The sequence below is a fragment of the Hyla sarda genome, unplaced genomic scaffold, assembly GCF_029499605.1.
Source record: "Hyla sarda isolate aHylSar1 unplaced genomic scaffold, aHylSar1.hap1 scaffold_353, whole genome shotgun sequence".
NCBI lineage: Eukaryota > Metazoa > Chordata > Amphibia > Anura > Hylidae > Hyla > Hyla sarda.
The window spans coordinates 183,113-205,205 of record NW_026610295.1 but is presented as its reverse complement, the minus strand read 5'-3'; the positions used below and the strand labels follow the sequence as shown (position 1 = coordinate 205,205).

Below are 22,093 nucleotides of genomic sequence, written 5' to 3'. Positions count from 1 at the left end.
CCCCCAGCCCAGAGTGTGCATGGAAAATTGTCTGGCAGCCTCCCTGACAGCAAGCAGTGATAGTGCCCATGAAGGGCACCTTGTTGGGCCCGCCCCTTTCACGGTTATCGCTTCTCGGCCTTTTGGCTAAGATCAAGTGTAGTATCTGTTCTTATCAGTTTAATATCTGATACGTCCCCTATCTGGGGACCATATATTAAATGGATTTTTGAGAACGGGGGCCGATTTCGAAGCTTGCTTCCGTCGCCCTATGCATTGACCTGATATGGCAGTATCTTCGGGTACAGTGCACCACCCCCTTACAGGGTTAAAAAGAAAGATTCCTACTTTCATTGCTACCTGCTTGCTGGCTAGCCAGCTAGCCAGCCCTGTGGGCCTTGCTGCTGCTGCAGCCAAAAAACAAAAGGTGGTGCTGCTGCTGCTTCTGCTGCTTCTGCTTCTGCTTGTGTCTGGCCGCTGTTGGAGCGTCCAGGCACAGGACTTCTGCTGCTGCTGACTAAATGGCCTCCTTAATTGGATCATTTGAGTAGCCAGCACACCTGTGCAGGTAGGGCATGACATGATAGGCAGCTGCCTTGATAGCGGGTGGGTGCTGAATGTTCCTAATTGACAAAATAAGATTAATGCTTATGAAGAAATATAAAATCTCATCCCTTCCCCAATATCGCGCCACACCCCTACCCCTTAATTCCCTGGTTGAACTTGATGGACATATGTCTTTTTTCGACCGTACTAACTATGTAACTATGTAACATAACATGGGGGGGGGGGGGGTCTCCTGGCTGTTCACACAGGTGTGTCATTGCTGTACATTGACCATGCATTGCTTCTGTGGTATTGCAAAGGCAAAGACAAATGCTTCCAGCCATCCATTGCACTAATGGATTGGTCATCAGCTGGCTGTCTATGTCCCGCATCAATATAGACCAAAGTACAGAGGGTTAGGCTATGCTATTGTGCACCTACCTGATGCATCAGAAGGTGCGAGGCCCTTGCTAAATTCTGTGCACAGACTTTGAGATCTATACTTTAGACTGTATCTAAACCTGCTCCAACATGGACTGACATTCTGGCCTACTTTCAGCCGATGCGACTTGTCTGTCGCTGAACAGTCGCTTTTTATGTATTCAGCACCTATGTATAATGTTGTAAAAATGCTCTAGAAGCTAAAGTTGCAGAAATGTCACACATATTTGGCCTGCAACTTTCTGTGCGACAAATTCAGACAGGAAAAATCAGTATAAATCCTTAGAAAATTATCCCCCAGTGTCTCCATCTGCTGGCGGTATTGAATAAGCATTGCTGCACTGATGGGGTATGCATTAGACGAAAAAAAAGAAGAAAAAGAAGAATAATACGCCCAGAAAAGAGGCGAAAAGGAGAAAAACGTAAAAAAACGTGAAAAAAAAGTAAGAGGAAGAGAAGGGAAAAAAAGGTGGAAATGGGTTTAAAAGTGATTTCGGCGGAGAAATATATATATATATATATATATATATATATATATATATATATATACGCGCACACACACACATATATATAAACGTATTCTCCGTTGAGATATTGCAGCCGCTGCTGTGTCCAGGCCCAGGAGCCTTAGCACTGTGCTGTGATGTCACTCAATACCACTGACATCACTAGGTGTAAACAACATCTCTCCTTTGCTGTGTATGTGACTATGGAGCTGTTTGGTGATGTCGTCTATTATGGCCTTCATAGAAGCAACAGGAGATTGTTGCATCCATCTAGAACCCTCAGAACTACAGTGCTATGATGTCACTCACTTCCACAGGCCTTGCAGAGTGTAAACAACAACAACCCAGCTTTGTTGTGTATGTAACCATAGGGATTTGTGATGTCACCTAGAACCTTCACAGCAGCGACAGCTTTATGAGGAGCATCAGCACTGCTCTGCCTGAGCAGAACCATCACCGCCATAGGTTGTCAAATAACCCGGGTTTAACCCACACAGGTAAGTCCAATGGGGTGCAGGCATGTCCTATATGCTTACAGCTTCCCGTGGGTGTTGGTTTGATACCGTTTGGGGACAGCCAAGGAGGCATCTGCAGGCAACAAAGGTAGGTGTGTGCTTGTGTGTGTGTTTCCTATGCAGATCCTAAGCCCAGTGTCACATGCAAGTAGGAGGAGTAAGAAGGGTTCCTGGCAAATCCGGGTTATGGATTGCATTTAAAAAGGCCCCGTGGAAGTGCAATGGGCCCCTGTCTTGCTGCTTAGCAATAATAGTATGGGTTTAGGTTCTGCTGTGTGTACTGGTGGTTGACTGCCCCCCAGCCCAGAGTGTGCATGGAAAATTGTCTGGCAGCCTCCCTGACAGCAAGCAGTGATAGTGCCCATGAAGGGCACCTTGTTGGGCCCGCCCCTTTCACGGTTATCGCTTCTCGGCCTTTTGGCTAAGATCAAGTGTAGTATCTGTTCTTATCAGTTTAATATCTGATACGTCCCCTATCTGGGGACCATATATTAAATGGATTTTTGAGAACGGGGGCCGATTTCGAAGCTTGCTTCCGTCGCCCTATGCATTGACCCGATATGGCAGTATCTTCGGGTACAGTGCACCACCCCCTTACAGGGTTAAAAAGAAAGATTCCTACTTTCATTGCTACCTGCTTGCTGGCTAGCCAGCTAGCCAGCCCTGTGGGCCTTGCTGCTGCTGCAGCCAAAAAACAAAAGGTGGTGCTGCTGCTGCTTCTGCTGCTTCTGCTTCTGCTTGTGTCTGGCCGCTGTTGGAGCGTCCAGGCACAGGACTTCTGCTGCTGCTGACTAAATGGCCTCCTTAATTGGATCATTTGAGTAGCCAGCACACCTGTGCAGGTAGGGCATGACATGATAGGCAGCTGCCTTGATAGCGGGTGGGTGCTGAATGTTCCTAATTGACAAAATAAGATTAATGCTTATGAAGAAATATAAAATCTCATCCCTTCCCCAATATCGCGCCACACCCCTACCCCTTAATTCCCTGGTTGAACTTGATGGACATATGTCTTTTTTCGACCGTACTAACTATGTAACTATGTAACATAACATGGGGGGGGGGGGGGTCTCCTGGCTGTTCACACAGGTGTGTCATTGCTGTACATTGACCATGCATTGCTTCTGTGGTATTGCAAAGGCAAAGACAAATGCTTCCAGCCATCCATTGCACTAATGGATTGGTCATCAGCTGGCTGTCTATGTCCCGCATCAATATAGACCAAAGTACAGAGGGTTAGGCTATGCTATTGTGCACCTACCTGATGCATCAGAAGGTGCGAGGCCCTTGCTAAATTCTGTGCACAGACTTTGAGATCTATACTTTAGACTGTATCTAAACCTGCTCCAACATGGACTGACATTCTGGCCTACTTTCAGCCGATGCGACTTGTCTGTCGCTGAACAGTCGCTTTTTATGTATTCAGCACCTATGTATAATGTTGTAAAAATGCTCTAGAAGCTAAAGTCGCAGAAATGTCACACATATTTGGCCTGCAACTTTCTGTGCGACAAATTCAGACAGGAAAAATCAGTATAAATCCTTAGAAAATTATCCCCCAGTGTCTCCATCTGCTGGCGGTATTGAATAAGCATTGCTGCACTGATGGGGTATGCATTAGACGAAAAAAAAGAAGAAAAAGAAGAATAATACGCCCAGAAAAGAGGCGAAAAGGAGAAAAACGTAAAAAAACGTGAAAAAAAAGTAAGAGGAAGAGAAGGGAAAAAAAGGTGGAAATGGGTTTAAAAGTTATTTCGGCGGAGAAATATATATATATATATATATATATATATATATATATATACGCGCACACACACACATATATATAAACGTATTCTCCGTTGAGATATTGCAGCCGCTGCTGTGTCCAGGCCCAGGAGCCTTAGCACTGTGCTGTGATGTCACTCAATACCACTGACATCACTAGGTGTAAACAACATCTCTCCTTTGCTGTGTATGTGACTATGGAGCTGTTTGGTGATGTCGTCTATTATGGCCTTCATAGAAGCAACAGGAGATTGTTGCATCCATCTAGAACCCTCAGAACTACAGTGCTATGATGTCACTCACTTCCACAGGCCTTGCAGAGTGTAAACAACAACAACCCAGCTTTGTTGTGTATGTAACCATAGGGATTTGTGATGTCACCTAGAACCTTCACAGCAGCGACAGCTTTATGAGGAGCATCAGCACTGCTCTGCCTGAGCAGAACCATCACCGCCATAGGTTGTCAAATAACCCGGGTTTAACCCACACAGGTAAGTCCAATGGGGTGCAGGCATGTCCTCTATGCTTACAGCTTCCCGTGGGTGTTGGTTTGATACCGTTTGGGGACAGCCAAGGAGGCATCTGCAGGCAACAAAGGTAGGTGTGTGCTTGTGTGTGTGTTTCCTATGCAGATCCTAAGCCCAGTGTCACATGCAAGTAGGAGGAGTAAGAAGGGTTCCTGGCAAATCCGGGTTATGGATTGCATTTAAAAAGGCCCCGTGGGAGTGCAATGGGCCCCTGTCTTGCTGCTTAGCAATAATAGTATGGGTTTAGGTTCTGCTGTGTGTACTGGTGGTTGACTGCCCCCCAGCCCAGAGTGTGCATGGAAAATTGTCTGGCAGCCTCCCTGACAGCAAGCAGTGATAGTGCCCATGAAGGGCACCTTGTTGGGCCCGCCCCTTTCACGGTTATCGCTTCTCGGCCTTTTGGCTAAGATCAAGTGTAGTATCTGTTCTTATCAGTTTAATATCTGATACGTCCCCTATCTGGGGACCATATATTAAATGGATTTTTGAGAACGGGGGCCGATTTCGAAGCTTGCTTCCGTCGCCCTATGCATTGACCCGATATGGCAGTATCTTCGGGTACAGTGCACCACCCCCTTACAGGGTTAAAAAGAAAGATTCCTACTTTCATTGCTACCTGCTTGCTGGCTAGCCAGCTAGCCAGCCCTGTGGGCCTTGCTGCTGCTGCAGCCAAAAAACAAAAGGTGGTGCTGCTGCTGCTTCTGCTGCTTCTGCTTCTGCTTGTGTCTGGCCGCTGTTGGAGCGTCCAGGCACAGGACTTCTGCTGCTGCTGACTAAATGGCCTCCTTAATTGGATCATTTGAGTAGCCAGCACACCTGTGCAGGTAGGGCATGACATGATAGGCAGCTGCCTTGATAGCGGGTGGGTGCTGAATGTTCCTAATTGACAAAATAAGATTAATGCTTATGAAGAAATATAAAATCTCATCCCTTCCCCAATATCGCGCCACACCCCTACCCCTTAATTCCCTGGTTGAACTTGATGGACATATGTCTTTTTTCGACCGTACTAACTATGTAACTATGTAACATAACATGGGGGGGGGGGGGTCTCCTGGCTGTTCACACAGGTGTGTCATTGCTGTACATTGACCATGCATTGCTTCTGTGGTATTGCAAAGGCAAAGACAAATGCTTCCAGCCATCCATTGCACTAATGGATTGGTCATCAGCTGGCTGTCTATGTCCCGCATCAATATAGACCAAAGTACAGAGGGTTAGGCTATGCTATTGTGCACCTACCTGATGCATCAGAAGGTGCGAGGCCCTTGCTAAATTCTGTGCACAGACTTTGAGATCTATACTTTAGACTGTATCTAAACCTGCTCCAACATGGACTGACATTCTGGCCTACTTTCAGCCGATGCGACTTGTCTGTCGCTGAACAGTCGCTTTTTATGTATTCAGCACCTATGTATAATGTTGTAAAAATGCTCTAGAAGCTAAAGTCGCAGAAATGTCACACATATTTGGCCTGCAACTTTCTGTGCGACAAATTCAGACAGGAAAAATCAGTATAAATCCTTAGAAAATTATCCCCCAGTGTCTCCATCTGCTGGCGGTATTGAATAAGCATTGCTGCACTGATGGGGTATGCATTAGACGAAAAAAAAGAAGAAAAAGAAGAATAATACGCCCAGAAAAGAGGCGAAAAGGAGAAAAACGTAAAAAAAACGTGAAAAAAAAGTAAGAGGAAGAGAAGGGAAAAAAAGGTGGAAATGGGTTTAAAAGTGATTTCGGCGGAGAAATATATATATATATATATATATATATATATATATATATATATATATATATACGCGCACACACACATATATATAAACGTATTCTCCGTTGAGATATTGCAGCCGCTGCTGTGTCCAGGCCCAGGAGCCTTAGCACTGTGCTGTGATGTCACTCAATACCACTGACATCACTAGGTGTAAACAACATCTCTCCTTTGCTGTGTATGTGACTATGGAGCTGTTTGGTGATGTCGTCTATTATGGCCTTCATAGAAGCAACAGGAGATTGTTGCATCCATCTAGAACCCTCAGAACTACAGTGCTATGATGTCACTCACTTCCACAGGCCTTGCAGAGTGTAAGCAACAACAACCCAGCTTTGTTGTGTATGTAACCATAGGGATTTGTGATGTCACCTAGAACCTTCACAGCAGCGACAGCTTTATGAGGAGCATCAGCACTGCTCTGCCTGAGCAGAACCATCACCGCCATAGGTTGTCAAATAACCCGGGTTTAACCCACACAGGTAAGTCCAATGGGGTGCAGGCATGTCCTCTATGCTTACAGCTTCCCGTGGGTGTTGGTTTGATACCGTTTGGGGACAGCCAAGGAGGCATCTGCAGGCAACAAAGGTAGGTGTGTGCTTGTGTGTGTGTTTCCTATGCAGATCCTAAGCCCAGTGTCACATGCAAGTAGGAGGAGTAAGAAGGGTTCCTGGCAAATCCGAGTTATGGATTGCATTTAAAAAGGCCCCGTGGGAGTGCAATGGGCCCCTGTCTTGCTGCTTAGCAATAATGGTATGGGTTTAGGTTCTGCTGTGTGTACTGGTGGTTGACTGCCCCCCAGCCCAGAGTGTGCATGGAAAATTGTCTGGCAGCCTCCCTGACAGCAAGCAGTGATAGTGCCCATGAAGGGCACCTTGTTGGGCCCGCCCCTTTCACGGTTATCGCTTCTCGGCCTTTTGGCTAAGATCAAGTGTAGTATCTGTTCTTATCAGTTTAATATCTGATACGTCCCCTATCTGGGGACCATATATTAAATGGATTTTTGAGAACGGGGGCCGATTTCGAAGCTTGCTTCTGTCGCCCTATGCATTGACCCGATATGGCAGTATCTTCGGGTACAGTGCACCACCCCCTTACAGGGTTAAAAAGAAAGATTCCTACTTTCATTGCTACCTGCTTGCTGGCTAGCCAGCTAGCCAGCCCTGTGGGCCTTGCTGCTGCTGCAGCCAAAAAACAAAAGGTGGTGCTGCTGCTGCTTCTGCTGCTTCTGCTTCTGCTTGTGTCTGGCCGCTGTTGGAGCGTCCAGGCACAGGACTTCTGCTGCTGCTGACTAAATGGCCTCCTTAATTGGATCATTTGAGTAGCCAGCACACCTGTGCAGGTAGGGCATGACATGATAGGCAGCTGCCTTGATAGCGGGTGGGTGCTGAATGTTCCTAATTGACAAAATAAGATTAATGCTTATGAAGAAATATAAAATCTCATCCCTTCCCCAATATCGCGCCACACCCCTACCCCTTAATTCCCTGGTTGAACTTGATGGACATATGTCTTTTTTCGACCGTACTAACTATGTAACTATGTAACATAACATGGGGGGGGGGGGGTCTCCTGGCTGTTCACACAGGTGTGTCATTGCTGTACATTGACCATGCATTGCTTCTGTGGTATTGCAAAGGCAAAGACAAATTCTTCCAGCCATCCATTGCACTAATGGATTGGTCATCAGCTGGCTGTCTATGTCCCGCATCAATATAGACCAAAGTACAGAGGGTTAGGCTATGCTATTGTGCACCTACCTGATGCATCAGAAGGTGCGAGGCCCTTGCTAAATTCTGTGCACAGACTTTGAGATCTATACTTTAGACTGTATCTAAACCTGCTCCAACATGGACTGACATTCTGGCCTACTTTCAGCCGATGCGACTTGTCTGTCGCTGAACAGTCGCTTTTTATGTATTCAGCACCTATGTATAATGTTGTAAAAATGCTCTAGAAGCTAAAGTCGCAGAAATGTCACACATATTTGGCCTGCAACTTTCTGTGCGACAAATTCAGACAGGAAAAATCAGTATAAATCCTTAGAAAATTATCCCCCAGTGTCTCCATCTGCTGGCGGTATTGAATAAGCATTGCTGCACTGATGGGGTATGCATTAGACGAAAAAAAAGAAGAAAAAGAAGAATAATACGCCCAGAAAAGAGGCGAAAAGGAGAAAAACGTAAAAAAACGTGAAAAAAAAGTAAGAGGAAGAGAAGGGAAAAAAAGGTGGAAATGGGTTTAAAAGTGATTTCGGCGGAGAAATATATATATATATATATATATATATATATATATATACGCGCACACACACACATATATATAAACGTATTCTCCGTTGAGATATTGCAGCCGCTGCTGTGTCCAGGCCCAGGAGCCTTAGCACTGTGCTGTGATGTCACTCAATACCACTGACATCACTAGGTGTAAACAACATCTCTCCTTTGCTGTGTATGTGACTATGGAGCTGTTTGGTGATGTCGTCTATTATGGCCTTCATAGAAGCAACAGGAGATTGTTGCATCCATCTAGAACCCTCAGAACTACAGTGCTATGATGTCACTCACTTCCACAGGCCTTGCAGAGTGTAAACAACAACAACCCAGCTTTGTTGTGTATGTAACCATAGGGATTTGTGATGTCACCTAGAACCTTCACAGCAGCGACAGCTTTATGAGGAGCATCAGCACTGCTCTGCCTGAGCAGAACCATCACCGCCATAGGTTGTCAAATAACCCGGGTTTAACCCACACAGGTAAGTCCAATGGGGTGCAGGCATGTCCTCTATGCTTACAGCTTCCCGTGGGTGTTGGTTTGATACCGTTTGGGGACAGCCAAGGAGGCATCTGCAGGCAACAAAGGTAGGTGTGTGCTTGTGTGTGTGTTTCCTATGCAGATCCTAAGCCCAGTGTCACATGCAAGTAGGAGGAGTAAGAAGGGTTCCTGGCAAATCCGGGTTATGGATTGCATTTAAAAAGGCCCCGTGGGAGTGCAATGGGCCCCTGTCTTGCTGCTTAGCAATAATGGTATGGGTTTAGGTTCTGCTGTGTGTACTGGTGGTTGACTGCCCCCCAGCCCAGAGTGTGCATGGAAAATTGTCTGGCAGCCTCCCTGACAGCAAGCAGTGATAGTGCCCATGAAGGGCACCTTGTTGGGCCCGCCCCTTTCACGGTTATCGCTTCTCGGCCTTTTGGCTAAGATCAAGTGTAGTATCTGTTCTTATCAGTTTTCATGCTGGTGGGGATGGGTGCTGCATGGAGGATGCAGGTGTACCAGGGCTTTCCGGGGCTGGTTCTGAGGAATCAGCTCGACGGCTGCCCCGATGTGACCTGTTCCCTCCGGGTCTCGCCATGAGGCTGAGAGGGTCTAGAGCCGAGGTACTTTTGTGCCTCGGGGAGTGGTGACCCCGAGGTGCCGAAACTCACTGGGAGAATAGGCTCACTGAGTTGAAGCACGGGCACCATAATCTCTTCACCTTGTGGCACTCACCTCTTGATTCCCGGCCTTCTGGCTAGGATCAGAGAAATTTTTATAGATCCGGCCGGATGTCCGGGCAGTATATCTGCACACATTCACTTATTTATTTATTTTTTGTCTCACTGTGTCACTTTTTGCGTGTTGTGTGTTCACAGGATTTGTCAGGATGCGGTAGCCCTTCTGGGTGTCCCTCCTGGCGGTCTAGGGGAGGTGTGTGTGGCCATTAGGTTCCGCACCTCCCTGCAAACACCCCGGGTACTCCTGCTTCGCAGGGTACCTACCGTAATCGGCTCTGCGGGCAGATACCTTGGCTAACGCCAAGGGGGATGCCGGGAGCATTTGTGGTCTCCTAGTAGCTTCGGCGAAAAGGGACATCGAACCTGGAACCTCGCAGGTACCTTTTGGTCCGGAGGCGAAGGGTAAGGTTTGTTGGGGGGCCTCTCTCCTATCGGAGAAGGGCTTGCGATAGACCGCATCCTTTGTGCACGTTTTTTTTAGTGTAACACGTTTGCACTTTTTCTTGCACTTTGGGTGAATCGAAAGCACGTTCCTCGGCTTTAGATAAAAAAAAAAATCTGTTCTTATCAGTTTAATATCTGATACGTCCCCTATCTGGGGACCATATATTAATTGGATTTTTGAGAACGGGGGCCGATTTCGAAGCTTGCTTCCGTCGCCCTATGCATTGACCCGATATGGCAGTATCTTCGGGTACAGTGCACCACCCCCTTACAGGGTTAAAAAGAAAGATTCCTACTTTCATTGCTACCTGCTTGCTGGCTAGCCAGCTAGCCAGCCCTGTGGGCCTTGCTGCTGCTGCAGCCAAAAAACAAAAGGTGGTGCTGCTGCTGCTTCTGCTGCTTCTGCTTCTGCTTGTGTCTGGCCGCTGTTGGAGCGTCCAGGCACAGGACTTCTGCTGCTGCTGACTAAATGGCCTCCTTAATTGGATCATTTGAGTAGCCAGCACACCTGTGCAGGTAGGGCATGACATGATAGGCAGCTGCCTTGATAGCGGGTGGGTGCTGAATGTTCCTAATTGACAAAATAAGATTAATGCTTATGAAGAAATATAAAATCTCATCCCTTCCCCAATATCGCGCCACACCCCTACCCCTTAATTCCCTGGTTGAACTTGATGGACATATGTCTTTTTTCGACCGTACTAACTATGTAACTATGTAACATAACATGGGGGGGGGGGGGTCTCCTGGCTGTTCACACAGGTGTGTCATTGCTGTACATTGACCATGCATTGCTTCTGTGGTATTGCAAAGGCAAAGACAAATGCTTCCAGCCATCCATTGCACTAATGGATTGGTCATCAGCTGGCTGTCTATGTCCCGCATCAATATAGACCAAAGTACAGAGGGTTAGGCTATGCTATTGTGCACCTACCTGATGCATCAGAAGGTGCGAGGCCCTTGCTAAATTCTGTGCACAGACTTTGAGATCTATACTTTAGACTGTATCTAAACCTGCTCCAACATGGACTGACATTCTGGCCTACTTTCAGCCGATGCGACTTGTCTGTCGCTGAACAGTCGCTTTTTATGTATTCAGCACCTATGTATAATGTTGTAAAAATGCTCTAGAAGCTAAAGTCGCAGAAATGTCACACATATTTGGCCTGCAACTTTCTGTGCGACAAATTCAGACAGGAAAAATCAGTATAAATCCTTAGAAAATTATCCCCCAGTGTCTCCATCTGCTGGCGGTATTGAATAAGCATTGCTGCACTGATGGGGTATGCATTAGACGAAAAAAAAGAAGAAAAAGAAGAATAATACGCCCAGAAAAGAGGCGAAAAGGAGAAAAACGTAAAAAAACGTGAAAAAAAAGTAAGAGGAAGAGAAGGGAAAAAAAGGTGGAAATGGGTTTAAAAGTGATTTCGGCGGAGAAATATATATATATATATATATATATATATATATATATATATATATACGCGCACACACACACATATATATAAACGTATTCTCCGTTGAGATATTGCAGCCGCTGCTGTGTCCAGGCCCAGGAGCCTTAGCACTGTGCTGTGATGTCACTCAATACCACTGACATCACTAGGTGTAAACAACATCTCTCCTTTGCTGTGTATGTGATTATGGAGCTGTTTGGTGATGTCGTCTATTATGGCCTTCATAGAAGCAACAGGAGATTGTTGCATCCATCTAGAACCCTCAGAACTACAGTGCTATGATGTCACTCACTTCCACAGGCCTTGCAGAGTGTAAACAACAACAACCCAGCTTTGTTGTGTATGTAACCATAGGGATTTGTGATGTCACCTAGAACCTTCACAGCAGCGACAGCTTTATGAGGAGCATCAGCACTGCGCTGCCTGAGCAGAACCATCACCGCCATAGGTTGTCAAATAACCCGGGTTTAACCCACACAGGTAAGTCCAATGGGGTGCAGGCATGTCCTCTATGCTTACAGCTTCCCGTGGGTGTTGGTTTGATACCGTTTGGGGACAGCCAAGGAGGCATCTGCAGGCAACAAAGGTAGGTGTGTGCTTGTGTGTGTGTTTCCTATGCAGATCCTAAGCCCAGTGTCACATGCAAGTAGGAGGAGTAAGAAGGGTTCCTGGCAAATCCGGGTTATGGATTGCATTTAAAAAGGTCCCGTGGGAGTGCAATGGGCCCCTGTCTTGCTGCTTAGCAATAATGGTATGGGTTTAGGTTCTGCTGTGTGTACTGGTGGTTGACTGCCCCCCAGCCCAGAGTGTGCATGGAAAATTGTCTGGCAGCCTCCCTGACAGCAAGCAGTGATAGTGCCCATGAAGGGCACCTTGTTGGGCCCGCCCCTTTCACGGTTATCGCTTCTCGGCCTTTTGGCTAAGATCAAGTGTAGTATCTGTTCTTATCAGTTTAATATCTGATACGTCCCCTATCTGGGGACCATATATTAAATGGATTTTTGAGAACGGGGGCCGATTTCGAAGCTTGCTTCCGTCGCCCTATGCATTGACCCGATATGGCAGTATCTTCGGGTACAGTGCACCACCCCCTTACAGGGTTAAAAAGAAAGATTCCTACTTTCATTGCTACCTGCTTGCTGGCTAGCCAGCTAGCCAGCCCTGTGGGCCTTGCTGCTGCTGCAGCCAAAAAACAAAAGGTGGTGCTGCTGCTGCTTCTGCTGCTTCTGCTTCTGCTTGTGTCTGGCCACTGTTGGAGCGTCCAGGCACAGGACTTCTGCTGCTGCTGACTAAATGGCCTCCTTAATTGGATCATTTGAGTAGCCAGCACACCTGTGCAGGTAGGGCATGACATGATAGGCAGCTGCCTTGATAGCGGGTGGGTGCTGAATGTTCCTAATTGACAAAATAAGATTAATGCTTATGAAGAAATATAAAATCTCATCCCTTCCCCAATATCGCGCCACACCCCTACCCCTTAATTCCCTGGTTGAACTTGATGGACATATGTCTTTTTTCGACCGTACTAACTATGTAACTATGTAACATAACATGGGGGGGGGGGGGGGGGTCTCCTGGCTGTTCACACAGGTGTGTCATTGCTGTACATTGACCATGCATTGCTTCTGTGGTATTGCAAAGGCAAAGACAAATGCTTCCAGCCATCCATTGCACTAATGGATTGGTCATCAGCTGGCTGTCTATGTCCCGCATCAATATAGACCAAAGTACAGAGGGTTAGGCTATGCTATTGTGCACCTACCTGATGCATCAGAAGGTGCGAGGCCCTTGCTAAATTCTGTGCACAGACTTTGAGATCTATACTTTAGACTGTATCTAAACCTGCTCCAACATGGACTGACATTCTGGCCTACTTTCAGCCGATGCGACTTGTCTGTCGCTGAACAGTCGCTTTTTATGTATTCAGCACCTATGTATAATGTTGTAAAAATGCTCTAGAAGCTAAAGTCGCAGAAATGTCACACATATTTGGCCTGCAACTTTCTGTGCGACAAATTCAGACAGGAAAAATCAGTATAAATCCTTAGAAAATTATCCCCCAGTGTCTCCATCTGCTGGCGGTATTGAATAAGCATTGCTGCACTGATGGGGTATGCATTAGACGAAAAAAAAGAAGAAAAAGAAGAATAATACGCCCAGAAAAGAGGCGAAAAGGAGAAAAACGTAAAAAAAACGTGAAAAAAAAGTAAGAGGAAGAGAAGGGAAAAAAAGGTGGAAATGGGTTTAAAAGTGATTTCGGCGGAGAAATATATATATATATATATATATATATATATATATATATATATACGCGCACACACACACATATATATAAACGTGTTCTCCGTTGAGATATTGCAGCCGCTGCTGTGTCCAGGCCCAGGAGCCTTAGCACTGTGCTGTGATGTCACTCAATACCACTGACATCACTAGGTGTAAACAACATCTCTCCTTTGCTGTGTATGTGACTATGGAGCTGTTTGGTGATGTCGTCTATTATGGCCTTCATAGAAGCAACAGGAGATTGTTGCATCCATCTAGAACCCTCAGAACTACAGTGCTATGATGTCACTCACTTCCACAGGCCTTGCAGAGTGTAAACAACAACAACCCAGCTTTGTTGTGTATGTAACCATAGGGATTTGTGATGTCACCTAGAACCTTCACAGCAGCGACAGCTTTATGAGGAGCATCAGCACTGCTCTGCCTGAGCAGAACCATCACCGCCATAGGTTGTCAAATAACCCGGGTTTAACCCACACAGGTAAGTCCAATGGGGTGCAGGCATGTCCTCTATGCTTACAGCTTCCCGTGGGTGTTGGTTTGATACCGTTTGGGGACAGCCAAGGAGGCATCTGCAGGCAACAAAGGTAGGTGTGTGCTTGTGTGTGTGTTTCCTATGCAGATCCTAAGCCCAGTGTCACATGCAAGTAGGAGGAGTAAGAAGGGTTCCTGGCAAATCCGGGTTATGGATTGCATTTAAAAAGGCCCCGTGGGAGTGCAATGGGCCCCTGTTTTGCTGCTTAGCAATAATGGTATGGGTTTAGGTTCTGCTGTGTGTACTGGTGGTTGACTGCCCCCCAGCCCAGAGTGTGCATGGAAAATTGTCTGGCAGCCTCCCTGACAGCAAGCAGTGATAGTGCCCATGAAGGGCACCTTGTTGGGCCCGCCCCTTTCACGGTTATCGCTTCTCGGCCTTTTGGCTAAGATCAAGTGTAGTATCTGCATTTGGTCTGGTCGGAAGGTGTCTGTGGTACCCCGCTTCTCGGCCTTGGGGGATTGTCTCTCCTTACGGAGGGACTTCACCCCCTTGCTGCTATTGGGGAGCGGGCTTAGTCCACAGACAACGGGTTGCGATCCCCCTGTCTCTGGGACCTTGTGTCTCAGAAGGCATTTTCGGTACGTTGAGCGTTACCTGTAGCTTCGGAAGCACCTAGGGTACCCCCGACCTCTGCCTTGGGTAAGGGTTCCGCTTTTATAGCGGGATTCCGAGCCCCTGCTGCTATTGGGGAAGGGGCTTAGTCCCTGGGTGTGGAAGATGCCGTTCTCCTGGGCTTTCCCCTCTGGGGAAATGTCGATGCGAAATACCATCCGCATAGAGGTGTCGGAGAGCCATCGTCAGTTGAAGAACCTCCGCTTCATTGCGGAGGTGATTCTTCTTGACTACTTCCGCCTCAATAGGGAGGACATCCTGTGTCTAAATGACCAGGAAAGCCGTGGCCTGTATACCGTCACCTTCACGGCCACGGCGTGTTGCGATAACATCTATGCAACCTTGTCTGGTGCGGACCAGAGGGACGATCGACTCGACGGTCTTTCGTTCCAGTTCCTCTATGGTGAGGAACATATACCGTTGGTGGTGGCTATGCACAGCCCTCATGTGACCACGGAGGATATAGCCACTTTTCTTCGGCGATACTGCGAAGAGGTGCGATTCGCAAACAAAATCTTGAACTCCGTGCGGTTCTGGAACGGCAAGAGGAAGTTCTGGGTCAAGCTCCGTAAGGATCCCGGTGGTATTGGGGGTCTTTGCCATCCGCCCCCAAATTTTGCCATCGGGAGAGTTCGGGGCTTCCTGTTCTATCCTCAAATGCCTATGTATTGCCGAAATTGCTTGAGGTTTGGCCACACCCAGGAGACCTGCGGCGCGGAGCGTGTGATTCGCTGCAATAGGTGTGGCCAAGAAGGTCACATAGCCTCAAGATGTAGCCATACGATAAGGTGCAACCTCTGCGGAGGGGAAAATCACGATTTTAATTCCTGTCCCCATAAAGCAAAAACTACGATGGGTGGGTCAAGGCTGGGCCCACCCAAAGAGGGGACAGGACAAAAGACGTCCTTTTTTAAGATGCCCAAACCCCAGATGGCAGGTACTGATGGGTCCAGGCCCAAGACCTCTGGTGCTCCATCGGGGGGCCCACCGGTGGTAGTGCTAGGGGGAGGCCATGGGGATTCCACGAAGCCCGGGCGGGTGATCGAGTTTACTGCCCGGGAAATTGAAAGACGTCGATCGACTTCCTACCTGGCTCAAGAGCCCGCCGAAACTTCTGAAGGGAGCTCACCTGTGGCGGGTGGCAGCCGACGGGCCTCGGTGGGGGCAAAGGTGGACCCAAAATTACAGCATAAGCCAGGTACTGGCTTGGCCCAGGGTCGCCCTGCTCCGGACGAAGAGGCCCCGGTGAAAGCCCGCCGGAAGGGGAGCCAGGTGGCCAGGTCTGAGCCCGGTCCTGTTACTCCGCCTATACAGGACAGGGCCAAGAAGACAAGTGGCGCCAAACCAGGGTTTGCTGCCCCGCCAGCAGTGGACCCGGTGGGTAAAACTGGCCATCGTCGATCGATGGGGAAGTTGGAGCAACAGTCCTCAGCAACGCTTGCTGGGGAACAAGCGATGAAAACTTCCCAAGGTAGCGGCAAAGGTTCCGGAAAAGAGGCCTCACAGGCCCCTGTGCAGCAGTTCCAGTCGTCAAATGATGAAAGAAGACGCAGATCCATCAGCCGGGGGCCAGAGATTACATCGAGTGAGAGCAACACAGAGGATATGGACAGCAGTGTGACATTTAAAAGACAAAGAGAAGAAGAAGAGGAAGACATTCAAAGGAAAGCGGCGTGCCGTAGTTCGGACGAGAGCGAGCTCAGGGTCGGGGCATCATCGATCTCAAGCTCCGACCCTCAGAACATCAAGGAGCTGATGACCCCGCAGGCGGGGGATGACGGTACGCAGCTTATTATTGACTTTGATTCTCCAAGCACGGACTCTCCATAAACTATGCCTATCCCTGTAAAAATTGCCTCACTCAATGTGAGGTCCTTAAAGAGCCCTGATCGCAGGGCTGCTTTATTTTCTTATCTAGAGACATGTGACTTTGACCTTTGCCTGCTACAAGAATGTGGAATCCCTAGTAAAATGGACTATAAAGACTTAAAAGAAGACTGGAAGCTGGGCCCATCCATATGGTCCGGTGCAAATGACTGTCGTTCTGTGGGTGTTGGGCTGCTCTGCCGAGGCCAGTCCTTTTCTATTCATACAGTAACTGAGATTGTGCCTGGCAGAGCTCTTTTAATTCATCTATATTTTAATGGACTTTTAATTCGTGTTTTAAATGTGTATGCCCCTCCTGATAAACAGGAGCGGGCAGAACTATTTGAAATTTTACCACTGTTTTGTGTTGGGTCTTCCCCCCTGCTGGTGGGAGGTGATTTTAACTGCATACGTGATGGGGAACACCGGCAGGGTGGGGATATTAATCGTAAAGACCGCACTTCTTACCTGCTTAAAAATGTTATTGATGATTTTAATTTGAAAGATTGCTGGAAGGATCTCTTGCCGGAGGACCCGGGCGCCACATGGTCCAATGGAAGAGTGAGCTCCAGAATCGATTTTATTTTTTCCTCTAGAGCTTTTAAACCCCTGAAATGCACGCTCGAGCAGAATATCTTCTCTGATCATAAGCTCCTCTTGGTGGGCCTGGAGCTAGAGGGGGAGCAAAAAGCAAAAAGGGGCCTCTGGAGATTAAACACCACACTCCTAGAGGACCCTGAGATAAAAGAGGAGTTTGTGCGGACCTACCAGTGCTGGCAATCACAAAGAAAACCCCACGAGCCTATGCTGCACTGGTGGGAGGGCACCAAATCTAAAATCAGATTTTTTTTTATCAAAGCAGGTAAGAAGAAGGCAAAAATGGAAAAACAGTGGTTTTATGTTCTTAACATGCGTTTAAATGTACTTTTTAAATTGAAAGAAGCTGGTATGGATGTAGAAAATGATATTTTAAACCTTAAAACTGAAATAAAACATGCCATAGAAAAGAAAGGGAAACAAATCATTTTTAACTCACATGTGCAGCACCTGGAGGAGGGCGAGAAATGTTCCCGTTTCTTTTTTAAAAAAGTGATGAATAGGAGGGATATCATCCAGAACCTTGAGGGTGAATCCACTCCAAAAGGCATGTTAGATGCAGTTTTTAACTTCTACCAGCTTCTTTTTAATAAGAAAGATCTTAATCCATCCTTTTTAGAACATGTTCTTAATTCCCTTGATTTTAAGCTAGATGTTTTAGACCAGGAGGTTTTATCCCGTGATCTTAACTTAGATGAACTTTTATTTGTTTTTAAAAGTTTTTCTAGTGGGAAGGCCCCTGGGGAAGATGGTTTACCCATCGAGTTTTATTTAGCTTTTTGGGATATTTTAAAGGATGATATGGTTTTATTGTATAAAGAAACTTTTATTGTTAATGAACTTCCCCCTTCCTGGAGGAGGGGGATTGTATCATTACTTTTTAAAAAAGGTGAAAAGGATATGCTAAAAAATTGGCGCCCCATCACACTTTTAAATGTCGATTATAAAGTTTTAGCCAAGTTATTAGCTGTCCGTTTTAAACCTTTTATTCATAAATTAGTTCACCCAAATCAGGTTTGTGGGGTACCTGGAAGGTCTATAGCTGAATCCCTAAATATTTTAAGAGATGTTTTATGGTATTTTAAGGATAGAAATCAAACTGTAGCAATTTTATCCTTAGACTTTGAAAAAGCCTTTGATAGGGTCTCCCATGAATACCTGTTTTTAGTTCTTAAAAAGATGGCAGTGCCTGAAACGATTTTAAGCCGAATCATGCTTTTATACCGATCCTGTTTTAGTCAAGTCTCTGTTAATGGCTTTTTAACCAGCGGTGTTCCTCTTTTATCAGGTGTCAAACAGGGCTGCCCCCTGTCCCCACTCCTTTTTATTTGCGCAATCGAACCACTGATGGCCCTCCTCAGAAAAGACCGGGTAGTAAGAGGCGTACCGATACCTGGTGGAGGAGGGACCCATCTAAAGGTGTTGGGGTACATGGATGATGTCACCATACTGTGCCCGGACTCTCCATCCATGAGGGGGGCATTGAGGAACACCAGCTATTTCTGCGAGGTCTCTGGTTTTAAGCTAAACACAGATAAATGTGACTGTTTTTATATTGGCTCCTGGGATTCATCCATCACCCCAGGAGTCACAATGCAACAGGATCAAATTAAAGTTTTAGGTATTGTTTTTAACCAGGTCAATGATGGGAGCCATAACTGGGATTCAGCTATAGCTAAGATGGAGAAGAAGATTTTAATGTGGAATCTTAGAAACCTTACCATGGAGGGGAAGATTTTAATAATAAAGATGGTTTTACTCCCTATTATGCTATACATTGCCATGGTATTTCCTCCATCTATTTTATACATTAAAAAAGTAACTAGAATTGTTTTTACTTTTTTATGGGGTTCAAAAATGGAGAAATTAAAGCGTGATTTTATGTACAAAAGTAGAGATAATGGCGGGAAAGATGTTCCTAACCTTTTTACTTTCTTTTACATAAAGTATTTCTGTTTCTGTTTTAAGATTATTAAATCCAATGGCATTTTTAGCTGCTTTTTAAGGTACGCTGCGGGCATGGTTTTTAAAAGATGGTTGCGCATCCCTCTGAACGCTCCGGTGCTTCTGTGTCCCCCAAAACATTATGTGGTGTTGGAAAAGACAGTCAGGCTCCTAGGTCTCCAAGATTTGGAGCCTGACATACTGGGGGACCAGAGAAAGGTATCAAAGGTCCTCAGGCGGAGTGAGGTTACCCTGGCAGTGTCCAATTTCACACAGGCAAGATCCAAAAAGGTATGGCGGAACGTGTACGGGAAGTTTCTGGCGAATGTACACAGGGATCTTGCCTGGGCAATCGTCCACCAGTGCCTCCCTACTCGTGAGTTCCAGCACAGGCGAGGACTGGTGGCGAGAGCCAAGTGCCCGAGAGATGGCTGCGGAGTGGACGAAACGGTGCTGCACATATTTTGGAACTGCCCTTTTGCACGGGAGCTTTGGAGGAAGGTAGGCCCACTTTTGAAGTGGGCCTGCGGCCTAAAAGATTTTAATCACGAATGTGTCTTTTACGGTCTTTTTAACTGCCCCAATTTTAAACAGCAGATGATCTGCTGGATGATTATTAATTGTTTTAAAAATGCCATCTGGAAAGTTAGGAACATCTTACTTTTTAAACATGATTTTATTGATGTTAAAAACTGTATAAAGCTGGCCCTGAGTGAGATGTACATTACCTAAGAGACAAGAAACAGTTAGGGGCCAGCGAGGCAGCATCCATGTGGTGTCTGCCTCTATGGAACGAAATAACAGTATAATCAGTTTTTATGACATTTGTATAATGTTTTATCCTGCCATTTTAATTTTTTCTCCTTTTATTACTGGTTTTATTATTTGTATTTTAAAACTTTTGTGAACCTTTTATTATTTTGCATTTTAAATTTTGTATGGTTTCTTATTTATTCAATAAAATTTTGTTGAAACCTTATCTGTTCTTATCAGTTTAATATCTGATACGTCCCCTATCTGGGGACCATATATTAAATGGATTTTTGAGAACGGGGGCCGATTTCGAAGCTTGCTTCCGTCGCCCTATGCATTGACCCGATATGGCAGTATCTTCGGGTACAGTGCACCACCCCCTTACAGGGTTAAAAAGAAAGATTCCTACTTTCATTGCTACCTGCTTGCTGGCTAGCCAGCTAGCCAGCCCTGTGGGCCTTGCTGCTGCTGCAGCCAAAAAACAAAAGGTGGTGCTGCTGCTGCTTCTGCTGCTTCTGCTTCTGCTTGTGTCTGGCCGCTGTTGGAGTGTCCAGGCACAGGACTTCTGCTGCTGCTGACTAAATGGCCTCCTTAATTGGATCATTTGAGTAGCCAGCACACCTGTGCAGGTAGGGCATGACATGATAGGCAGCTGCCTTGATAGCGGGTGGGTGCTGAATGTTCCTAATTGACAAAATAAGATTAATGCTTATGAAGAAATATAAAATCTCATCCCTTCCCCAATATCGCGCCACACCCCTACCCCTTAATTCCCTGGTTGAACTTGATGGACATATGTCTTTTTTCGACCGTACTAACTATGTAACTATGTAACATAACATGGGGGGGGGGGGGGGGGGGGGGTCTCCTGGCTGTTCACACAGGTGTGTCATTGCTGTACATTGACCATGCATTGCTTCTGTGGTATTGCAAAGGCAAAGACAAATGCTTCCAGCCATCCATTGCACTAATGGATTGGTCATCAGCTGGCTGTCTATGTCCCGCATCAATATAGACCAAAGTACAGAGGGTTAGGCTATGCTATTGTGCACCTACCTGATGCATCAGAAGGTGCGAGGCCCTTGCTAAATTCTGTGCACAGACTTTGAGATCTATACTTTAGACTGTATCTAAACCTGCTCCAACATGGACTGACATTCTGGCCTACTTTCAGCCGATGCGACTTGTCTGTCGCTGAACAGTCGCTTTTTATGTATTCAGCACCTATGTATAATGTTGTAAAAATGCTCTAGAAGCTAAAGTCGCAGAAATGTCACACATATTTGGCCTGCAACTTTCTGTGCGACAAATTCAGACAGGAAAAATCAGTATAAATCCTTAGAAAATTATCCCCCAGTGTCTCCATCTGCTGGCGGTATTGAATTGCTGCACTGATGGGGTATGCATTAGACGAAAAAAAAGAAGAAAAAGAAGAATAATACGCCCAGAAAAGAGGCGAAAAGGAGAAAAACGTAAAAAAACGTGAAAAAAAAGTAAGAGGAAGAGAAGGGAAAAAAAGGTGGAAATGGGTTTAAAAGTGATTTTGGCGGAGAAATATATATATATATATATATATATATATATATATATATATATATATATATATATACGCGCACACACACACATATATATAAACGTATTCTCCATTGAGATATTGCAGCCGCTGCTGTGTCCAGGCCCAGGAGCCTTAGCACTGTTCTGTGATGTCACTCAATACCACTGACATCACTAGGTGTAAACAACATCTCTCCTTTGCTGTGTATGTGACTATGGAGCTGTTTGGTGATGTCGTCTATTATGGCCTTCATAGAAGCAACAGGAGATTGTTGCATCCATCTAGAACCCTCAGAACTACAGTGCTATGATGTCACTCACTTCCACAGGCCTTGCAGAGTGTAAACAACAACAACCCAGCTTTGTTGTGTATGTAACCATAGGGATTTGTGATGTCACCTAGAACCTTCACAGCAGCGACAGCTTTATGAGGAGCATCAGCACTGCTCTGCCTGAGCAGAACCATCACCGCCATAGGTTGTCAAATAACCCGGGTTTAACC

General features: G+C 46.2%; 7 non-coding genes and 2 pseudogenes across 7 annotated transcripts; all 9 read left to right on the top strand.

Annotated features, from left to right (window-relative positions):
* Positions 1 to 106: 106 nt before the first annotated feature.
* LOC130331636 (U2 spliceosomal RNA) lies at positions 107 to 297 on the top strand. Its single transcript, XR_008874503.1, has one exon. It is a non-coding gene; the product is annotated as a U2 spliceosomal RNA (small nuclear RNA).
* Positions 298 to 2,388: 2,091 nt separating this feature from the next.
* Positions 2,389 to 2,579, top strand: LOC130331592 (U2 spliceosomal RNA). The gene has a single exon (XR_008874463.1). It is a non-coding gene; the product is annotated as a U2 spliceosomal RNA (small nuclear RNA).
* Positions 2,580 to 4,664: 2,085 nt separating this feature from the next.
* On the top strand, positions 4,665 to 4,855 carry LOC130331591 (U2 spliceosomal RNA). Its single transcript, XR_008874462.1, has one exon. It is a non-coding gene; the product is annotated as a U2 spliceosomal RNA (small nuclear RNA).
* Positions 4,856 to 6,950: 2,095 nt separating this feature from the next.
* On the top strand, positions 6,951 to 7,141 carry LOC130331680 (U2 spliceosomal RNA). Its single transcript, XR_008874531.1, has one exon. It is a non-coding gene; the product is annotated as a U2 spliceosomal RNA (small nuclear RNA).
* A 2,082-nt stretch (positions 7,142 to 9,223) lies between these two features.
* Positions 9,224 to 9,383, top strand: LOC130331668 (U2 spliceosomal RNA; annotated as a pseudogene).
* Positions 9,384 to 10,069: 686 nt separating this feature from the next.
* Positions 10,070 to 10,253, top strand: LOC130331655 (U2 spliceosomal RNA). The gene has a single exon (XR_008874521.1). It is a non-coding gene; the product is annotated as a U2 spliceosomal RNA (small nuclear RNA).
* A 2,090-nt stretch (positions 10,254 to 12,343) lies between these two features.
* On the top strand, positions 12,344 to 12,534 carry LOC130331589 (U2 spliceosomal RNA). The gene has a single exon (XR_008874461.1). It is a non-coding gene; the product is annotated as a U2 spliceosomal RNA (small nuclear RNA).
* A 2,093-nt stretch (positions 12,535 to 14,627) lies between these two features.
* LOC130331672 (U2 spliceosomal RNA) lies at positions 14,628 to 14,845 on the top strand (annotated as a pseudogene).
* Positions 14,846 to 20,230: 5,385 nt separating this feature from the next.
* Positions 20,231 to 20,416, top strand: LOC130331654 (U2 spliceosomal RNA). The gene has a single exon (XR_008874520.1). It is a non-coding gene; the product is annotated as a U2 spliceosomal RNA (small nuclear RNA).
* The last annotated feature ends 1,677 nt before the right edge of the window (positions 20,417 to 22,093 follow it).